This window comes from Balaenoptera musculus, chromosome 11, assembly GCF_009873245.2.
Source record: "Balaenoptera musculus isolate JJ_BM4_2016_0621 chromosome 11, mBalMus1.pri.v3, whole genome shotgun sequence".
Classification (NCBI taxonomy): Eukaryota; Metazoa; Chordata; class Mammalia; order Artiodactyla; family Balaenopteridae; genus Balaenoptera; species Balaenoptera musculus.
In genome coordinates, this window is record NC_045795.1 from 2,783,319 (window position 1) to 2,804,520 (window position 21,202).

The following is a 21,202-nucleotide window of genomic DNA, read 5'->3' on the forward strand; positions in this document are numbered from 1 at the left end:
GTGGGGCATGGGAAATTTGCTGTTTTTGTCAAAGTATCATTTAAAAAACATAGGAGCATGTGTCAAAGATTTACCTAACCCATTAATTAGGGAACCAGCAGGATGATAAAAAAGAATTTGAAACACTGGTTTATAGAGTCAGTGTAAAAATGAGTGCTGGAGTAGACTGCAGGGTTAGGTACGAAACTGGCTGATGTCCTACAGAGCAGTAAGACCTTAACCTCTGGGGCAAACATTTTTTTCCCTATTGGACAAATCAGGTGCATCTCTACTAGCTGTCATTTACTGAAGACCCATTCTATGCCAGTGTTTGAGTGAGGGGAGGTGGTGGAGAAGACAGACATTCCAGGCAGAGAGTTCATCTTGGATCCACCTTTGGTCTGTTAAACTGTTCCCAGGAGCCCAGGCCATGCCGTTTAAACGTGGTTGCTATGGCCTTGTGGGTGGAGACCAGTACTCAGCAAAAGGGAAGCATTGTGAGTTTGTTCAGTGTTCCACCTGAGCGTGAAGATCCTTGTATCCATGCCCAGGAGACTGCACTCTCTGTTGAGGCCAGTGGAGATCCACTGAAGGGAAAACCAGTGTTGTGTCTGGTCATCCCGTTCTTAGTGCTGTCATTTGCTCCCCGTATACTCCCACTGTGTCCTCGGAGTGTAATGCTTCTGGAGAAGATTAAGACACGCGGAAGCCCAGCCAAGACCTCACCTAAAGCTCTAATCATCCTGTAATATGAGCAGGTTCCCCCAGTGCTTATGAAGGCTTTGGGAGGGGGACGTCCCATCTGGTTAGACCTTAGAGTGTTGATTGCAGGGGAGGGGGCTTCCTAGGAGGGCAGTTGATCCTGTTCTGCATGCGGAGAATCCCGGACACCCCTCATGGCCGCAGGTGCTGGGAGGAGCTCTCTCTGCTGTAATGAGTCCTAGGGGCACAGTGCTGTGCTCAGTGTTGGAGCTAAATGTTTACTTTTGAACATTACAGAGTAGAATCTACCATGTTTGACACTCCTGCAGGCATAGTATTATTTTAATTTCCGATCTTTAAACCATCAAGTGCTGTTATAATGATGTGTGAAAAGCCTGTCGTGCTCAGTCACGAGGGACATTCTGACATCGTTGTTTAGTTAACCATGCATCATGTTTGGGTTACTGTTGCTTAGATTACTGGGTTACTATAACAGCCACTGACCGGTTTTGCTGATCTCAGCCCTGCATCTGCAATCCACTCTCTTCCTGCTTCCTGACTGATCTCCCTACCTTGTAAACCTGACACGATACTCATAATTCTCCCCTAATCATCCCCCCTTGGCTGAAAATCTCACAGTGGGACCCCTTCGCCACCGAACAAATCCAAACTTGTTAGCCTGACCTATAAGGTCCTCAAGACTTGGCCCTAGCCTACTGCCCAGTTTATCTCTCACCAACCCCACACTTGAACCTTTTCGTTTCCGGTGAACTTGGGATGCTCAGCTTCTCTAACTCTCCGTATTTGCATGTTCTCTCACGCCAGGCACTATCTTATCTGGGAAGTCTCCTCTGACCCTCCACTGGGTGTGTCCCCTCCTGTGACTTCACAGCAGATCTCCGGTGATCTCCTCAGACTTCTCTTTCTCAAAGTAGCTGTCACTGTGTTATGTGTGTGGTGAGTCATTTGTCTTATTACTCACCCAAGGGATACCTGGGGAAGTCTCCTACCCTTACGGTAAACCCCACTGCCCTTCTCCTGACACACTCCGTGACACAAAATACTCTGTGAATGTGTGTTAAAAGTTCTTATCTCTGCCATATTTTTCCATGCTTGATAATATGTTGTGAGTAAATTGCTCCCTTTTTATTAAGTTGTCAGAAGGAATTAACATCAGTGTTTTTGTGCTTTGAAATATTTCTTTTTCAGTGAGTGGTAGTTCACGGAGAAAGAATTTGACTATTGCTAGGTTCCTGCAGTAAAACAAACTAGAAAAAGTGGTACCAAGGAAACTATGGTATTATTAACTCTATAAATTTCTGGGGGGGAAAATATGTTATGTCTTCCATAAGTCGTTAAAGATCGTTAGTCATGTTCTGTGTTCTGTATCACAACTGTTTCCTGCAATGACATTGGTTGAGATCAGTTAAACCTATGCTGTTATTATGCTTTCTTTTCCTAATTAATGCTCTTTTTTTTTCCTAGTTAGGCTTTGTATCATCTTCCTACACAGCCTTGTATGTTCACATCAGAGATATTAATGGTAATCTTCTGGAATCTTATATGCTTTTGAGTGTTCTTTCCTAGTCCCCATAGTTTATGATTTAGAGAAGAAGACATTTCAGAAGTAAACATTTGGCTCACTGTTTTACCCCTGCCTTAGTTCTCTTAGTTCCCATCCCCTGTGTGATGTGTTCATTCACCAAGGCTGGTTTATCCACTTTTTTGGGGGTGTTTGTGCAAACATTAAGCCAGCCTTGGGCTCTAGGATTACTTTTCAACTGGCAAAGAAATCTCCCTTAGGCATCCCCGTCTGAGAATGATTGGAACTGATAGATATTATTGTGTAAGAAATGGCAGGTTTTTTTCCAGAGTCCTCCCAGTTTCTCACGTTTACACCAAAGCTTAACTTATAACCTGTCCAAATGCATAGAAAAGAACAAGAACAATGGCCACAATAAAAAGTCAGCTGAAAAGAGCCACAAAAAAATCATAAGCTCTGTATTCAGCACAGTGTTATATAGTATACATTGGTTCCAGGGTTTTGAAAGAGAGGATCCCTGTTTGGTGGAACAGAGGGCGTCCTTGCTGACCAGCAAAGGTGACCCAGACTCTCCTTTCTGTATAAGAAAGTTTAAAGTTCTATTCATAAACCACCACTTTAAGACTTTAAAGAAAGATTGAAAAGACACAGTCAATCCTCACTATTCTCAGATTCTGTATTTGAGAATTCACCTAACTTGTGAAAATTTATTTGTAACCTCAAAATCAGTACCCCCGGGGCTTCCTCTGTTATTTGCAGACACGTACAGACTTGAGTCTCCCTACACGCGTGTTCCCTGCTGAGACTGATCAAGGAGACCTCTGCCTTCTTGTTCTAGCCCACACTGTAAATAAATGTCCTTTTTGTGGTCTATTTAGTATAATGTTTTCCACATTTTTGTTTTTTGTTGGTGGTGGTGGTGGTGCTGGTGGTGATTTTGCTGTTTAAATGGTCCCCAAGTCTAGTGCTGAAGTGCTGTCCAGTGTCCCTAAGAGCAAGAAGGCTGTGACATGCCTTACGGGGAAAATACGTCGTTCAGGCATGAGCTACAGTGCTGCTGGCATGAGTTTGATCCTAATGGATCAACAATATATATTAAATAAGATGTCTTTAAACAAAAATACATATCAAGGTTCTGTGTTGATCAGTTGATGAAAATGTTGTGACCAGAGGCTCACAGGAACCTGGCCCTGTGTTTTTCCTAGGAGCCATGGGTCACTATCCGCTAATTCTGTATTCACTAACTACATCGACTTTGGAGAATCTAACTTCCGTGAATAACAAGAATTAACTATGCAGCAGTCAGAGCTTGGGTTCTCCTAGAAGCAGACCCCAAGAAAGGAGTTTGTTTGGGAAATGATCCCAGGAAACGTTGGTGTGGGGTAGGAAAGTAAGACAAGAGAGCAGAGGCAGCCAATAAAGGGTGAATTATCAAGCAAATTACTTCCATAGGCAACTGATGGTCAACGCAGGCAGCTCTGGGAGCCAGTGAAGAACATGTGCCTTGGAGTTTAATTCCATTACAGTCCAAGAACAGAGTTTGTATGAATTCAGTTCCTTTAGATTTGCTCAAGTTTGTTTAGCAAACCATACGTTGAGAGCATATGGTCTATCTTGGTGAAGTTTCCACGTCCCTTAGAAAAGAATGTGTATTCTATCATGGTCCGATGGATATTCTCTAAATGTCACCTACTGATTTTCTGTCCACTTGTTCTGTAGATTTCTGAGAGAGGGATGTTGATGTTTCCAAGTACAATTGTGAATTTGCCTATTTCTCCATTCAGTTCTATCAGTTTCGGCTTCATGACCTGTTGTTAGGTGCATACAAGTGGATGACTGTATGTCTTCTTGATGAATTGCCTGTCCTATCATTATGTATTGTCCCTTTTTATCTCTGATAAGCAATTTTCCTTGATATGAAGTGTAATTTATTTGATATTAATATAGACAGTACAGCTTTCTTTTCATTAGGATTTATGTGGTTTATCTGTTTCCAAGCTTTTAATGTATGTGTTTGGTTGGCCAAAAAGTTTGTTCGGGTTTTTCTGTAACAGCTTATGGAAAAACCTGAACGAACTTTTTGGTCAACCCAATATATCATCATATTTAAAGTAGGTTTCTTGTAGACAGTATATAGGTTTCTTTGGTTTAGATCCAATCTCACCGTCTTTGTTTTTGAAATGGTGTGATGTAATGTGTTTATCCATGTGGTTGAATTAGTCCCACCATTTTGTGATTTTTCTGTTTGTTTCCTCCGCTTTTCCTTCTTCTGTTCCCCCTTTCTGCCTTCCTTTGAGTATTTTTTTAGTATTCTATTTTAATATATCAGTTAGTTTTTTGGCTGTATCCCTTTGTGTTTTTTTTAGTGGTTGCTCTAGGGATTATAGTACACAGGTCTAAGTTTTTACAGTCTAGTTAGAGTTAATTTTTTTTTTTTTATAGCTTCAGGAAAAACCTAGAAGCCTTACAACCACATAGGTCTCTTTACCCTCCCCCTTTATCTTACGGGGTCACATGTATCGTATTTACATACACTGACAGCTTCCCAGACAATGTGAAATTGTTGCTTTCAACCTTCATACATATTTTAGAGAACTTAAAAAGGGAAAAATATCACTTAACCAGATATTTATCATTTTTATTGTGTTTCCTTCATTCCTGAAGTTCCAAGTTTCCCTCTGGGAACATTTTCCTCCAGCAGAAACTTCCTTTAGCAATTTCTCTTAGAGCAAACATACCAGTAGTGAATTCTTTTGTTTTCCTTCACCTGAGAATACCCTTATTTTACCTTCACCCCTGAAGGATATTTTCACTGCATATAGAATTCTGCATTGGTATTTCTTTCAGCACTTTAAAGATTTCACTCCACCGCTTTTATGAATTCTAACAAGGAATCCTTTGTATTCTCTAGCATCTGTGGTATTTGATTATTATTCCCCTACACATAATGTATTATTTTGCTATGGCTGCTTTGAAGACTTTATCTTTGGTTTTCAGCAGTTTAGTTTTGATGTGTATATGCATGGGTTTATTTATTTTTTTGAGTTTACCTTGTTTGGGGCTCACTGAACTTCTTGAATCTCTAAATTTATATCTTTCACTAAATTTGAGGAGTTTTTGGTCATTATTTCTTCAAATATTTTGACTGTCACACATCTCTCTCCCCTTCTTAGGAACTCCAATGATATGGGTGTCGTCCCACAGGTCCCTGTGACTGTTTATGTTTCAATCCTTTTTCTGTCTGTTCTTCAGATTGGATCATTCCTATGGATCCATCTTCAAGTTCAGGGCACTTTTTTCTGTCATCTCCATTCTGCCCTTGAGCCTCCCAAGTGCCTTGTTTCTTTCCGACATTCTGTTTTTCAGTTCTAAAATTTCCATTTGGCTCTTTCTTATAGTTTCTCTTTTTCTGCTGGCAGTTTATCTTTATTTTCATTTTAGAAGTGCTCACACTTACCTCATGGAGGAAGCTTATAATGGCTGCTTTAGATTATCGACTCCTGTTGGTTTTATTTTACATTGCGTCATGTGTTCGGTCTCTTGCATTTGACCCCTTGGATTTTCTGTTTCTGATGCTCCTGCTTCGGGCTGCCCAACCCTCACTGCCCAGTCCTGCATTGGGCAGTGCTGCACTTGATGATGCCATGTCTTGGGTTCTCAGCTAGGCTATTAGATCTCTGCTGATTAGATTAGGACCATTGATTCTCCTTCTTCAACAGCGTCTTTGATCCTGCTGGACAGTTTGAATTAAATTGAAGTAAGCGGATTCATTGTAGAAAATTCACAAGGCCAACCCAGCCAGTGTAATACTTTGTTTATTACAATATGATTATTATCTTGAATAACTCTTTTCGTTCTAAGCATCTGTGGGATTTCATGGGAAAGAAATATGGTGCACATTCCATACCACCCAGCATTTTCAGCCCAATTAAAATTGCAGGCAGCCTTCATGAATATCATTGCGTACTTTGCAGAGACTCCACAGGTACCCAGCCCAGATGGAATTAACCCGTTAGTGTTGCTGTCAATCACAGGAAGTTGAGACAAAGTGTTTATTAACATTATTGACCTAAAAGGAAGGATCTGCCATTCATCTGACATGGTCACCTGCTTCATTAGCTTATTGGCAGCATTTAGCAAGGCTGGAAAATTGATTGATTGATTGATTCATTCATTCCCGCCTCCAGCAGACATTTTTTTTTTCTTTTTGCCATGCTGTGCAGCATGCAGGATCTTAGTTCCCTGACCAGGGATCGAACCTGTGCCCCCTGAAGTGGAAGCGCGGAGTCTTAACCACTAGACTGCTGGGGAAGTCCCAGCAGACACCTTTTGATCGTTCATTATGTGTCAGGCGGCGACAGCAGAGGGTTCTGCTGGCGTGCAGCTGAGCCCTGGGTGCCCACGGCGTGACGAGTTTGTTGAGGAGAAGCTGTGGGACGGCAGGTCTCCACTCTTTCTGCTGAGGCAGAGAAGGGAGAGTGAGGCTCCAGTGGAACCGGTCCAGGAAGCCACAGGGGAGGGAGGGTCTTAGCACCCGTATTTGCTATAACAACATCAATAGGAGTTCAGTAACTCTTAAGTTCAATACCTTAAGCAATATCGGAAAGCCGCAATGTGCCACACGTATCATCCAACATTACCATAGAGGTCGGCACAACTATGTTTGTTATTTTACAGATCAAGAAATTGAAGCACAGACAGCCTAAATAGCTTGCCCAGCGTCTCCCAGTTAGTAAGTGGATGATCTGCTCTGGAAGCTCAGACGCCGAACCACAACGTTTTCTCTGTGTGATCAGAGAACCAAGGACATGGATTATGGTGAAAACATACATACAGAGTTTCTGGTGAGCAATACTTTTTTTTAAAGTCAGAAAATACAAATATTGTGTCAAAAAAAAAAATCAAACACCTTATTATTTTAATCCAAGTGAGTCTACTCTGTGTTAAATTGAATTCAGATAAATGAATTTGATATAAATGGAAAAGGATTACAGATTAGGGAGGTTTGATGGAAAACTCTCAGGAAAATATGTTCATGGGTTTAAGACCATCTGACATTAATATGTGGAGATTTTTATTAAAGGAAATGGATGAAATCAATGAATTGTAATTATTGCTGATTGTTTTTTAAAATTCTGCCAAAATACACATAACATAAAATTTACCTTCTTAAAGCACTTTAAGTACACAATCCAGCTGCTTCAAGTACAGTGACAACACTGTGCATTCAGTTGCCAAAAGTTTTCATGTAGCCAAAATGAAACTCCGCACCCATTAAACGACAGCTCCCTATTCGTTCCTCTCCCAACCACTTCTCTACTTTCTGTCTGTGAATTTGACTCCTCTAGGGACCTCATGTGAGTAAAATCGTACAATATTTGTCTTTTGCAATGGGAATATTTCACTTATCATGATGTCTTCAAGGTTCATCCACATTGTAGCCTGTGTCAGAATTTCCTTCCTTTTAAAGGCTGAACAATATTCCATTATATCTGGAGATGACATTTCGTTTATCCATCCATCTGTTGATGGGCACTGCTTCCACCTTTTGGCTACTGTGAATAATGTTGTGTGAACTTAGGTGTACACTACTTTTAGTTCTTCTGGATATATGCCCAGTTGTTGATTATTTTTAACCAAGGTTCTCCAAATAGTTCTGAGTCTCTTTCCCAACAGATAAGCTATCTGTTATAACAAATAGGGAGAATAGGTAATTTCTGCAAATTTTCTGGGGGGAAAACCTCTCTTGGTTTACAAATTGTATGAGTTAGCTTTCCATTTTCTTTTATTTTTTTCACTTTTTTTCTTATTGCAGTATAGTTGATATACGATATGAGCTTTCCGTTTTCTACTAGAAAAGTAAGACTAGAAAATAATTGTCCCTCATTGAACCAATTGAGTTAAGAGAGTTGTGATTAACTATTAACTCGGGCCCATAATTTCTGCCCCAGAGCAAGTTGAAAGGCTCTGAGAACCTCCTTGCTTTGGAGGATGTCCCACCAGAGGGAAGATGTTCAGATGGAAAACGCTGCTGCCTTGGTCATCAACTCTCAGTTAAATACAGAGCACCGTCCAGACCACTGACCGGAGTACCCCCTTCAGGCAGAGGGCTGGAAGCAGTGCGGGCATTAGCTGCCTTAGTGTGGGAATGAAGGGACCATAAAAACCCTTTGGGCCAGTCTCTGACCTCTGATATCCTTCAGTTTCCATTTCTCTTCAGTGAAAAGAAGCAGATTGGTCTGGGAGGAGAGACCACCTTCTTGTTTTGCAGGTCTTAGGAGAGTTGAGGAATCTTTTTTTTTTTCCCGGCCTTAATCCACGTGGCACATGTGTATTTGGATTAGAAAGGGTGCCTCAGCCAGGCATATGCAACCCCACGAGAACCTGGCTTGGCGAACTGAGCTGGCTTGACTTCACCCCTGCTCTTTGTCCCTTCGTCCAGGTGCCCTGAGATAACACGCATCCGTGCACACCTGTGCTTGTTTCACGGCACTCTGGTGGCCCTGATGTCAGGTACGTTGTGAGACAGTAAATGTTTTGTTCATTATGCAAAGTCCCTGGTTGTTTGGCCCAGTGAAGTGTATGGAACTCTTCCGCCAGGCAGACGCGGGAGAGCTGGAGCTGGGAGCTGCCACTGTGGTCCGGGGTGGGCAGGGGAGGCCTTGGGGCTGTGGAGAGATGTGGGTACGTGGCAAGTGGGGAAAGATGCTCTATCTTCAGAAGATATTTTGTCCGATTCCTGTTATGAGCCAAAGCCCATACTACCCAGTACAGAGCAGGGCTTTAGATCAGCAGTAGGCACTGTTGTAGGGTAGACACTATAGTATGCTTTTTTGATCTTCTTTGGGAATGCCATAGAAGGTAGAGAGCTCTAAAATTTTGTGTCTTTCAGAGGATTCTACTCTTTAATATATTCAAGGGAATAAGGACTCAGTAGAAGTGTATATTTTCAAAGAGAAATAATGGATAAAACATGAGATGATCATGGGATGTTTCACCTTTTCTGTCACTAATGCTGGGTATTTAAAGGCAATAAATTCCTTCCTAACTCAAATAAAGTAATGGCAGATACACCAAAGGCCATACATCTTTTTCATGTAGCTGGGGTTAATTTGCTTAATTGTATATTTCTAAGCAACGATTTCTTAAAACTTTGTACTCAGTTGATTTTCATAAGCTAGGATCAACTTCTCTGTCGCTGCTCTACCTTTTTGAATTCATATTGAGTACTAATTGCAGATCTCAAGCCCATTAAGAAATGATTACATTGAATCTGGATAACTATATTCCTTTCTATTGAAATTTTCCACAGGAAAATGTTTACTTTTTCTGGTAAATTACAGATATTGAAAATTGTAGTTCATTCCTCAGCGTCTTCAGGAGGTGCTTATGAGTGGTTACCATGAGCCAGGTGTGTCCTAAACACCAGGAAGATGGTGGTGAACCAGAGTCTTGCTTTCAGGGAGCTCACATTCTGGTGCAGGGAAGTGAAAAATAATAGACAAATAAAATAATTTCAATATTAAATATTGTGTAGAAAATACACCAGGGTCTTGATTTTAAAAGGTGCTGGCTGGGGCTTTGTCAAGAAAGACTTCTCAGAGGAGGTCAGGTTTGAGTTGAAAGCCAGATGATGGCAAGAAGCTACACATACGAATGTCTGAGGGGAGAAGGTGCCCAGCAGAGGGAACCAGTGCCAAAGCCCTGCGGCAGGAAGAAGCTTGGGAGTTCAAGGAACAGAGGAGAGACTGCTGAGGCTTTAATCTAGCAAGAGGTGGGGAGGATGGACAAAGCCGAGGGGGAAGAGTAGGAAATGACCACATCACTTAGGACCTTGTAGGTTATGTTCAGAGTTATCCTGAGATTAAAGAGAAATTATTGGAAAAGTTTAAATAGGAAGATGTCTTGAAAAGGCCAGTCTGGAGGCAGAGCTGGAAATGGATGGAGGAGTGACAGAGCAGTCAGGGGTCAATTTAATTCAGATAAGAGATGAATTTGAACCAAGGTGGAGCAGTGAAGATGGAGAGAAGGAAGTCGACTTGGCATGTGTTTTGGACAGAGAGCCTTCAGGACCTTAGGACGAATGGATGGCTGTGGGGTATGAAAGAAGGATATGAGTTAAGGATAACTTCTAGGCATTTGGCTTGAAGATATGGTGGTGCTATTTAGACAAAATTGAAGGCTAGGAGAGGGACAATGGAATGAAGTGGGAGTGAAGGATTCATCTTGACGTGTTACCATAAGATGCATATACCAGAACAATGTTAGGGAATAATTGGAATAGAATGTGACGCAGCTGTTGTAAAAAATGCACTTTTGACTTCCAAGCGGAGGAGTTAAGTTGCAGTTAAGATACTTAAATTCAACCATAGCTCTTGAGCGCCCTCTGTGCTTGATACTGAGAGGGACCAAAGTGAAGCAGACAGCAACTCTGCCCTCAGCAGCTTTCCGTGTACTGTGGGATTCAGATAGCTAGGTAAGTTAACAGGAAACTTTAACTTGTAGGAATTTTAACTGCTGGAAGCAGCCCTGAGAGCCCCATGGCCTGTAGAAATGTGCCGGGGAGGTATGCACCTCCTTCTGAGGGCGGCTGGGAAGATGGCTGGCTGGCCTCAGGCTGAGCTGCGTGGCTGCGCTGCAGCGGTCACTCACGCCGGCCTCGCCAGGCTGCCTCGGACCTTATCTGCGTCTCAGCAGTGTCTCTGGTTTTAAGGTTTCCAGTGAGCTCAGAGCCATGAGGAGGTGAGGTCTGAGCAGGGCCCAGGGGGATGGGAAAGTCCTATTAGGATCTCCACTGCTGCATCTGCATCCTACAGATATGTTGTATTTTCATTTTCATTCTGTTAAAAATACTTTCTAACTTTCCTTCTGATTTATTTTTTAATTTTTTATTATTTTTTAATTGAAGTATAGTTGATTTACAGTTTTGTATTAATTTCTGCTGTACAGCAAAGTGACTCAGGTATACATATATATATATACGTTCTTTTTTTATATTCTTTTCCATTATGATATATCCCAGGACATTGAACATAGTTCCCTGTGCTGTACAGTGGGACCTTGTTGTCCAACCATCCTATATGTAATAGTTTGCACCTTTTGATTTATTTTTGACCCATGGATTATTTAGAAGTATACTATTTAGTTTCCAAATATTTGAGGATTTTTTTTTTTCAGAGATCTTTCTACTATTGATTATTAACTGTGGTCAGAGAATGTACTTTGTATGACTTGCATCCTTTAAAATATGTTGAGACTTGTTTTATGGCCCAGAATATGGTCTGTCTGGTAAATGTTATGTGTGCACTTAAAAACATGTATTTTACGATTGCTGCATGAAGTCTTCTATAAATGAATTCAATTAGGTTGATTTGGCTGATGGTATCGTTCAGGTCTTTTATAGCCTATTGGTTTTCTGTTTATTTTTTCTACCACTTGTTGGGAGAGGGGTATTGAAGTCTCTCACTATTACTGTGACTTTTTCTGTTAATCTTTGTAGTTCTATCAGCCTTTGCGTCTATGTTTTAAAGCTTCGTTATTACATGTGTAAACATTTAGGATTGTTATATCCTCTTAATCATTATCTTGACACCTTTATCATTATAAAATAATCCTTTTTATCTCTGATAATATTTGTTGCTCTGAAACCTACTTTGTCTGATATTAACATAGGTGCTTCGGCTTTCTTTTGATTACAATGAGCATGATATATCTTTATCCATCCTTTTACTTTCAACTTATTTATGTCTCTTTACTTACAGTGAGTTTCTTGAAGGCAGTGTGTAGTTGAGCAGTTTTTGTCTTTTAATTCAGTACAACAATCTCTGCCTTTTAATTGGGGTGTTAGACCACATACACTTAATGTGATTATTGATATGGTTGGGTATAAATCCACCATCTTGCTGTTTGTTTCCTATTTTTTCCATCTGTTTTTGTTTGTTTGCTCCTTTGTTCCTCTCTTTTCTGCCTTTTTTGGCAGAAAAGATTGATTTTATTTTATCTCATTTTTTATTATATTTTATCCCTTTTGTTGGCTTATTAGCTATTATTAGCTGTAAGTTTTTGTTATTTTAGTGGTTGCTTTAGGGTTCACAGTATACATCTCTAACTTTTATCATGGTGTATCTTCAGATGATATTGCAATACTTCACATATAGTATCAGAACCTGAAACTGTACACTTCCATGTATTTTCCCCCTTTGACTTTTGTGCTATTGTCACATCTTTCACGTCTGTGTATGTTATAAATGCCACAATACACTTTTATTGTTAATTACCTTTTAAAGAGATATAAATAATAGGAAAAAGAGTCTTTATATTTACCATGTAGTTACCGTTTCTGGTTCTTGGGTTTTTGATGTAGATACAGATTTCCATCTGGCGGCATTTTCCTTCTGCCTGAAGGATTTCTTTGAATACTTCTTGAAGTGCAGATCTGCTGGCAGTGCATCCTTTCAGCTTTTGTATGTCTGAAAAAAACCTTTATTTTGGTTTAATTTTTTAAAATTTTAGAATAATTTTAGATTTACAGAAAAGTTATAAAAATAATAGAGAGAGCACCCATATGCCCCTCACATGGTTTCCCCTGATGTTGATAACTTACATTGCCACTGTACGGTATATGTGTCAAGAAACCAATATTGATACATTACTATTAACTAAACTCTAGACTTTATCCAGATTTCACTTGTTTTCCCACTAGTATCCCGTTCCTCTTCCAGGATCCCATCCAGGGCACCACATGGCTTTTGGTCATCACGTGTCCTGAGTCTCCTCTGGTTTGGGACAGTTTCTCAGCCTTCCTTTGTTTTTCATGACCTTTCCAGTATTGAGGAGTCCCAGTCAGGTATTTCACAGAATGTTCCTCAGTTTGGAGTTGTCTGATGTTTTGTTTATGACGGGACTGGAGTCATAGGTCTCTGGGGAGGATCTCACAGAGGTGAAGTGGCCTTCTTCTCGCATCATGTCAGGTGTGCTTTCTGCCAACACAGCTTCTCACCGTGATAGTAACCCCGATCACTTGGTGAAGGCAGCGTTTGCAAAGTTTCTGCAGTACAATTACTACTTCCCTCTTTTCATACTCTGTTCTTTGGAGGCAAGAACTAAGTCCAGCCCGTGCTTGAGGAGGTAGGAGGTGAAGCTTCACGTTGTGAACAGGGAGTATCTGCTTAAGTGATTTGGAATTCTTCTGCAGGAATATTTGCCTCTTCCCTCCCATTTTAAAATTTGAGCCATCATTTATTTATATCACTGGGGTAGGCTGAATATTAGCCCCTCCAAAGATGGCCACGGCCTAATCCCTGGAGCCTGTAAGTTTGTTACCTTACACAGCAAAAGGGATTTTACAGGTGGGACTGAGTTAGGGATCTTGAAATGGGAGGTTATCCTGGTTTATCTGGTGGGCCCAGTGGAATCATAGGTATCCTTTTAAGAGGTAGGTAGGAACTTCTGCCCTTGTCTCGTTTTTCGGCTCTGCTCTCTGATGCTCAGTCCTGTGAACTTTAGCTGCCTTGGCCTCCTTGGACTCCCAGTTCTAATGTCTCCTCAGCTCAGCGAGACCCTGGGCTCTGACTGGGTCTCCCTTTCTGTACCAGGGTCTGGAAAATTTCTCAAGGCAGGAAGCTGGAGGTCATTGTAGACATCATTTTATTTGTTTCCCTTCTCTCTGGGGTGACTGTCCTGTGCTACCTGTTATCCAGTGTCTGAAAACCTCTGTTTCATGTATTTTGGCCATTTTTCCAGTTATCTCTGGTGAGAGGGTAAATCTGGTCTCCCTTACCCCATCTTGCCTGGAAGTAGAAGTCTTCTTATTCTTCCCACAAATAATTTTTAATGAATGGCTGAACTATAATTTATTTAAGAAGTGTCTGTTGTTTGTGATTGCTGAATGATTTTCATTGTATTGATGTGGAATCAGTTATTTAACGGGCAACCTATGGTTTGACATTTGGGTCAAGTTTTAGTTTTCCTTTTTATAAACACGTCTATGAGACTATCTTGCGGCCACACACTGTGACCTGCATGCTTATTTCCTTATGATATATTTCTAGATACGGAAGACTGGCTCGTGGGGTGTGCAGCACCTAAAACCAGTCTTGTGTTGTCAAGTCGTGCTCCAGAGAGATGGAGCCAACTTACATGTTGCCCACGTGTAACTTCCTCAAAGTCACCTTTCCTCTTGGCTTTTTCATGTCATCTTCTTTGGTATGAACCTCCTCATATTGGTGGGACCCTCTGTCATAATAATTCTGAGTTCCAGAATTATAACATCTGACACTTTGAAAAGATGAATATTTAGACCATTCCATTAGTCTTGATTAACCCTATAGTAATTACATTTCATATTTCTCTGAAAATGTGTAATCTGAGCCATGAAGGAATTTTAAAAAAACACATGTCAATAGCTCCTAACCTCTCGGTTGGGCTATAGACTGAATGTTTGTGTCCCTCCCGATGTGACGGTGTTAGGAGGTGGGGCCTTTGGGAGATGATTAGGTCATGAGGGTGGGGCCTTCATGAATGGAATTTGTGCCCTTAGAAAGGGATTCCAAGGAGCTCTCTCTCTGCCTTCTGCCCTGTGGGGACACCGCGAGAAGATGGTCATCTGTGAACCAGGAAGCAGGCCCTCAGCAGACGCTGAATCTGCCAGACCTTGACTGGATTTCCCAGCCTCCAGAACTGGGAGAAAAAGGCTTGCTGTGTGACAACATAGCCCCCAGTCGATGGTATTTTGGCTACAGCAGACTGAGCAGACTAAGACAGTAGGCCCTCAAATTAGAAACATGTAGAAACGTGGGCCAATAGAACAACAGCAAAGAGCGGATGCATTCCACCTGTCTGATCAAACTGCAGCCGGAGGTGAGAGACAAAGCCAGGCTCTCTGGTTGGTGCAGGGAGAGCGGGGATGGGAGAATGTGGGGAAAACCAACAGACCAGGACCACACTGCAGTGCTGGCAGGCAAACTGTGCCCTGTCCCTTTTCACTGTGTATGTTTCTTAAGAAGGGTTTATATGTATTTTTTTAATTCCTATTTTTTTTTATTGAAGTGAAATTCACAAAACACAACATAAACCATTTTGAAGTGTATAGTTCTGTGGCATTTAGTGCACTCACAATGTCAGGCCACCATCACCACCAGCTGGTTCCAGGACATTTTCATCACCCTGAAAGAAAACCTCATTAAGCAACCACCAGTCTGCATGTGGTCTCTATGGATTTACTTATTCTGGAAATTTCATACAAGTGGAAGCATACAGTATGCTTCTTATGACTGGCTTCTTTCACCAAGAATAATGTTTTGGGACTTCCCTGGCGGTCCAGTGGTTAAGACTTCACCTTCCAATGCAGGGAGTGCGGGTTCAGTCCCTGGTCGGGGAACTAAGATCCCACATGCCTCGTGGCCAAAAAAACCAAAAGACATAAAAAAAACAGAAGCAGTATAGTAACAAATTCAATAAAGACTTTTAAAAAAAAAAGGAATAATGTTTTCAAGGTTCATCCATGTTGTGACACGCATCAGAACTTCATTCCTTTTTATGGCTGAATAATATTCCATTATATGGATAGGCCACAATTTGCTTGTCTATTCACCTGCTGATGGACATCTGAGTTATTTCCACCTTTTGGCCATCGTGCATAGTGCTGCTATGTACATTAACATACAAGTATTTGTTTGAGTATTGGTCCCTATTTTTAACCCAAGTGGGGACATTATATTTGCCTCGATATTTCCCACATTGCAGCTTTGGCTCAACTGTCTTGCTCCGGGGTTCTCAGTACTGTATGCACATCACCCAGGGAACTTTTAACAAATGTATGCTGGGACCCCACCCCCAAACAATGAAATCAAATCTTTGAAAGCTCCCCAGGTGACTGTACCTTGTGGCCAGGGTGGGACAGCATGGGCCCCTTGCCCAGCGTTCTGATTTTACCATGCAGCAGACTTAACCTGGAGGCCTTGTGAAAACACGGAGTTTTGAGATTCTGTCTCGGTAAGTCAGGGGTGGCACACACACACGTCTGTATTTCCAGTAAGTTACCAGGTGATGCCGATGCAGGGGCCATGCTTTGGAAATCACTGGCCTCTTGCCCATCAGAACGGGGTGGGGGCATCAGGGTCACTGGGAAGGTCTGGCAACTCCTTCCCGTCTTTCATGCTTTGCTCTGGTTGGCAAAGGCAGCATCTGTATTTTAGAAACTTCCCAGCTCACTTTGCTCACCCCATCTCCTCCCACTTGCAGTTGAGAACCATCCTTCAAGCTTCCATGTATTTCTGGATACGACTTCTCCATTCATCCTGTTTCCTACCCCTACCAGCCATGTAAGCCCTCACCCTTGTATTCACGTTGTTCTTCCGTCTAAAACGCCTTCCTCCTTCTGTTGTGATGCTTTAGTGGGTGTCTTTCACCCACTAAAGCATCACCCTGCTATCTTCTCTGATGTGCTCCCCAGTCCCTGAATTCTCATGGTATCTACAAGGCTGCGAGGCACTAGGGTGTAGAACACAGTGTACTGTTTTCAGTTATTCACAGATTGTTTCATCTGGGCAATGAGTTGCTTTGTGTTTCTTTCATATTCTCCTTGGTACCTTTTCTTGTGCTATGTACTTATTAGGACCTCAGTATAAAGGAGGAAAAGATGTTAGAGTATTTCTCTAGGAGAGCATTTGCCCAGTCATCCTATTATACAAAGATTGCTGAGTGAATGACCTTGAATTCTACCCAAGGGGCCTGGTTACCGAAATGCCTTGTCGCAAGGCAACTTGCCTACAAAAGGCTCCACAGCACAGGGACCAAAGGCAGGGTTTTTGCAGGGGCCAGCTGTGATACTAGGTCTACTTTTTCTACATACAAACAGTGCACATTACTAATTAAATAATAAACTAGAATTGTTATTTTCCTTGGAAGCCACGCAGTATCTCCCACAGAGCAATTAGGAGAAAAATCCCTGTTTTTCTCAGAAGCAAATTGGATAAGACATAAAATGAGGTGTCAGGTGTGGTGATACCTAAAGCCTTGAACTTGTTCTGACTTGTGTCTCTGTCCACTCACTGGGCCTGTAGTTCTCACCTAGAATTTTACGTGCTGCCCAACTAATGACGTTGAGAAGGGCACTGTGGATGAAGCTCTGTCAGGGGTCGGCAGACTGTGGGGCCTGGGTCAGATCTGGCTCCCACCCCTTTTTTTAAAAATTTTATTTTCTTTATGTTTTTGGCTGCATAGGGTCTTAGTTGTGGCACGCGGGCTTCTCTCTAGTTGTGTCACATGGGCTCCAGAGCGTGTGGGCTCTGTACTTTGTGGCGCACGGGTTCTCTCGTTGAGGTGCGTGAGCTCAGTAGTTGAGGCGCGCGGGCTTAGTTGCCCCAAGGCATGTGGGATCTTAGTTCCCCGATCAGGGATCGAACCCGCATCCCCTGCATCATTGGAAGGCGGATTCTTTACCACGGGACCACCGGGGAAGTCCCTCCCACACACTTTTGTAAATAAAGTTTTACTGGAGCATTCCCATCCATTTGTTTACCTCGTGTCTGTGGTGGTTTTCTCTGTACAAAGGCAGAGTGGAGTAGTTGCACAGAGACCGTGCATCAGCCTGCTGGGGCTGCCATAACAAACAACATAGACTGGGGGGCTTAGCAATGGAGATTTATCTTCTCACAGTTCTGAAGCCTGAAGTCTGCAGTCCAGGTGGCAGCAGGGCTGGTTTCTTCTGAGGCCTCTCTCCTTGGCTTGTAGACGGCCGTCTTCTTCTGTGTCCTCACACGATCGCCCCTTGGTCTGTGTGTGTCTGTCTCTTCTTGTGAGGACATCAGCTGTATTGGATTAGGCCCCTCCCTAATGGCCTCATTTTACCTTAATTACTTTTATAAAGATCCCCCTCTCCAAATAGTCACACTCTAAGGTATAGGGTTGAGGCTTCCACACATGAATTTGGTTGGGGGCACGATTCAGCCCATTACAGACCGAATGGCCACAAAGCCTACAATACCTGCCATCTGGTCCTTCACAGGAGAAGCTATTGACCTCTGTGATACACTTTGATTTCTCCTATAGAATACAGTGAAATACAACTCCAGATGAAACCGCCAGAGTTCTTCTCCTCCTCCCTTTTCTCTTCTCTCCATGAGCAGCATTGGTCACTGCGACAGTGTCCTGGGCCACGCTGCCACATCTCTGAGCAGAACTTTAGTGGGTCCATTCCCATCAGAGACCAGAGCCACAACCGTGCTGTAATTAGCTAAAACCTCCACCTTCTGGAAGAACCGTTATTTCCTTACACCTACTGAGGCAGGCGATAGATGGGCTCCAGGCCAACTGGCCTCCTGTTCACACCTCCTGGGAGGGAGAAGAAGGTGGGCTCCAGGCCAGACATTCATTTCCAGCCCGCTGTTTACATTTCCTGAGGCAAGAGACAAACGGGCTCCAGGGTTTATGACCGGCCTCCTATCTATATTTCGAGATCTGCACTTTGATATGAAAAACAGCAACAGGAATAGGGTAGATAAGCAGACATTGGGCACTTTTACAGCAGGGACAGAGAGGGGCTAAACCCTGTTAAAAGATCAAGAGGTTGTACATTTCCCATCCTTGGGGCGAGGGAGACATTGCACATGTGCAGAAAGGCTCCTTGGGGGTCAAAAAAGAGGGGATGCCAGACCATGGTAAGTCTGCTGTCTCCCCCCCAGAGGCCTTTGCGATGAAATCCATCTTGATTGAGGGGTGCATGCACACCCAGGGGAGGGTCCAGAGACAAATTAGCCAGGGGGTCAAAACAATGTGACTGGCCAAGGAGAAGACAAAGACCTGGAAGACTGCCCCCTTAAAAAGGATTTAAACCCCGCAAAGGCGCAGCTCTCACGATGCTCTCGCTGAGCTTGCCCACGCGTCTGTCCGCATGTATTCTGCTTTCCTAATAAACGCTTGACTTTCTTCTCTACCTTCTGCCACCTTGTCAGAGTCTTCCTTTCAAGAGAGGCAAAGGACTGGGGACTTAGGTTCTGACTGCTGGCCCCGTGCTCTAGCGGTTAAGATCCTGGTTCCCATCCAGGTGACCTGGGTTCGATTCCTGGTCAGGGAGCTACGATCTTGTTTCCAGCTACTGCTCACTGCTGCTTGCTGCAAGCTGCCGCGTACTGCCACCTGCATCTGAAATGACTCTATCCCTTTGTTTTCAACTTCCACCACCAGCATAAGCATTGGCCCTTTGGGGGAGCTTTTTTCATCAGAGAAGTGAACTTTTTATCCCTCATGATGGTTGGCTGAGCGTGCCAATGGGGGGAGAGAAGAGCAAAGTGGTTCCTCTGTAGCTTCTGCTACCCAAATGGGGCCCCAGAAAAATCACCTGTTGTTCACAGGACGTAGACCTTTGGAGAGAACTCAACACTCTGCTGTGAACTAAGAAACTGACAAGCTTCCTCCGTTATTATCATTCGAGAAGTAATTCACCTGGGCTCTGGTCCGTGTAGGTCCGCGAGAGACTCAGCCGTGGCATTCTAAGGTGAAGTTTAAGAATCTAGGTGAAAACTCCTATTATTTTCTGTTTCCTTTGGAGACTGAGATACGTTAGGTCTCCAGCTGGGACGGGGCTGCTCTCAGGCCCGTGTCCCTGGCATTATGACCCGTCTTCAGGAGCAGCAGAGACTCTATCCGTCCAAACCTCCTCTTTCTACTGAAGAGGAAACCAAAGCCAACAAGTGAAGAAAGACCTGAGGGAAGGTCACGTCAGATTGGACCTGACCCTGGGCTGGCGCCTCCCCTCTGCGCTGTCCGGTGTCCCTGGAACATGCCCTCTGGCCTGCTGCCCTCTGAGGCCACAAAGGGTCCCCTGGGCAAAGTCACTCGTTGCAGGAATTTGGAAGCTGACAGAGTGGCAGTGTTGTGGTGGAGTTAGGTCAGAGATGGAGAGGACTGTGTGTCTATTGGGACATGAAGAGCCTTCTGAACGCGGGTGGCAGCCCGGGGTGCTGCAGTCAAAGTGCAGTGGAACAGGTCCAAGGGAGCTGGTTTTTGTAGGTCAGAAGCGTGAATTTGCTGGAAGAACATTTGCAGAAAGAACAGGTGCTGTGGTGCTCCAGCGCTCCCAGGCTCTCCTGTAAGAGCCAAGGAGAGCCGCAGACGGTGGGACCAGCTCAAGGCACCAAGAGCCAGGGAGCAGGGCACTCCGGCATGCACACAGCACACCGCTTCACCGTGGAAAGAGATGGGGCCGAGGTGGACATTCACACGGTCATCCATTCAACTGTTGACCTCCTATTGTATGCAAAGTCCTGGAGTTGTCACGCTGAGCGCAGCCCTTTGTAGCTTTCGGGAAAGGGAAGAAGGCAGACATTGATGAAATAAGCTCAGGAGTAAATGGAAAATCACGGTGGTGATCGAGGCCCTGGAGGAAGGGTGGGTGCAGGGTGGAGACTAGAGAAAGGGACCCTCCTGAAACAGTGAGGATACCGAGGATAGCGGTACAAACTGTAGCTGCCGCCCGGACTGAGCCTCCCCTTAGGGGTCTGTTCCCAAGGAGTGCTTACTGTGAGGCGTGTGGAAAATGGTTTGTTGTGATTGCCGAGCGTTCGTATGAGAAATGGGATCCCAGACTCAGCAGGGACTTCAGTGGCTTCTGATCGAATATCCATGCAGCTCCAAGCGAGAACCATCTCTACAGCATCCCTAACGGGGGTTACCCCGTCACCTCCAGGCACGGGGAACAGAACACTGTGTCACCGTTCTCTTAGGCTTCTTGGGACACAGGTCAGGAAGTTGGGGACAAATACTTGGCTGGGACAAAAGCAGTATGAGAGGAGAGAAGTGAATACTCTGAGCTGGAATCCAGGCCTAGGGGTCCCCGGGACAGTGGGGCCGTGAAAATGCACATTCAGAAAACAAACCGCTCTAAAGCTGGCGTATCACTGCCTTTTGGGAACGCCAAGGAAACGCCACGCAAGTGGACCAGAGTGCATTTGGAATCTAACAAATTCCCCTCTCCTCCCG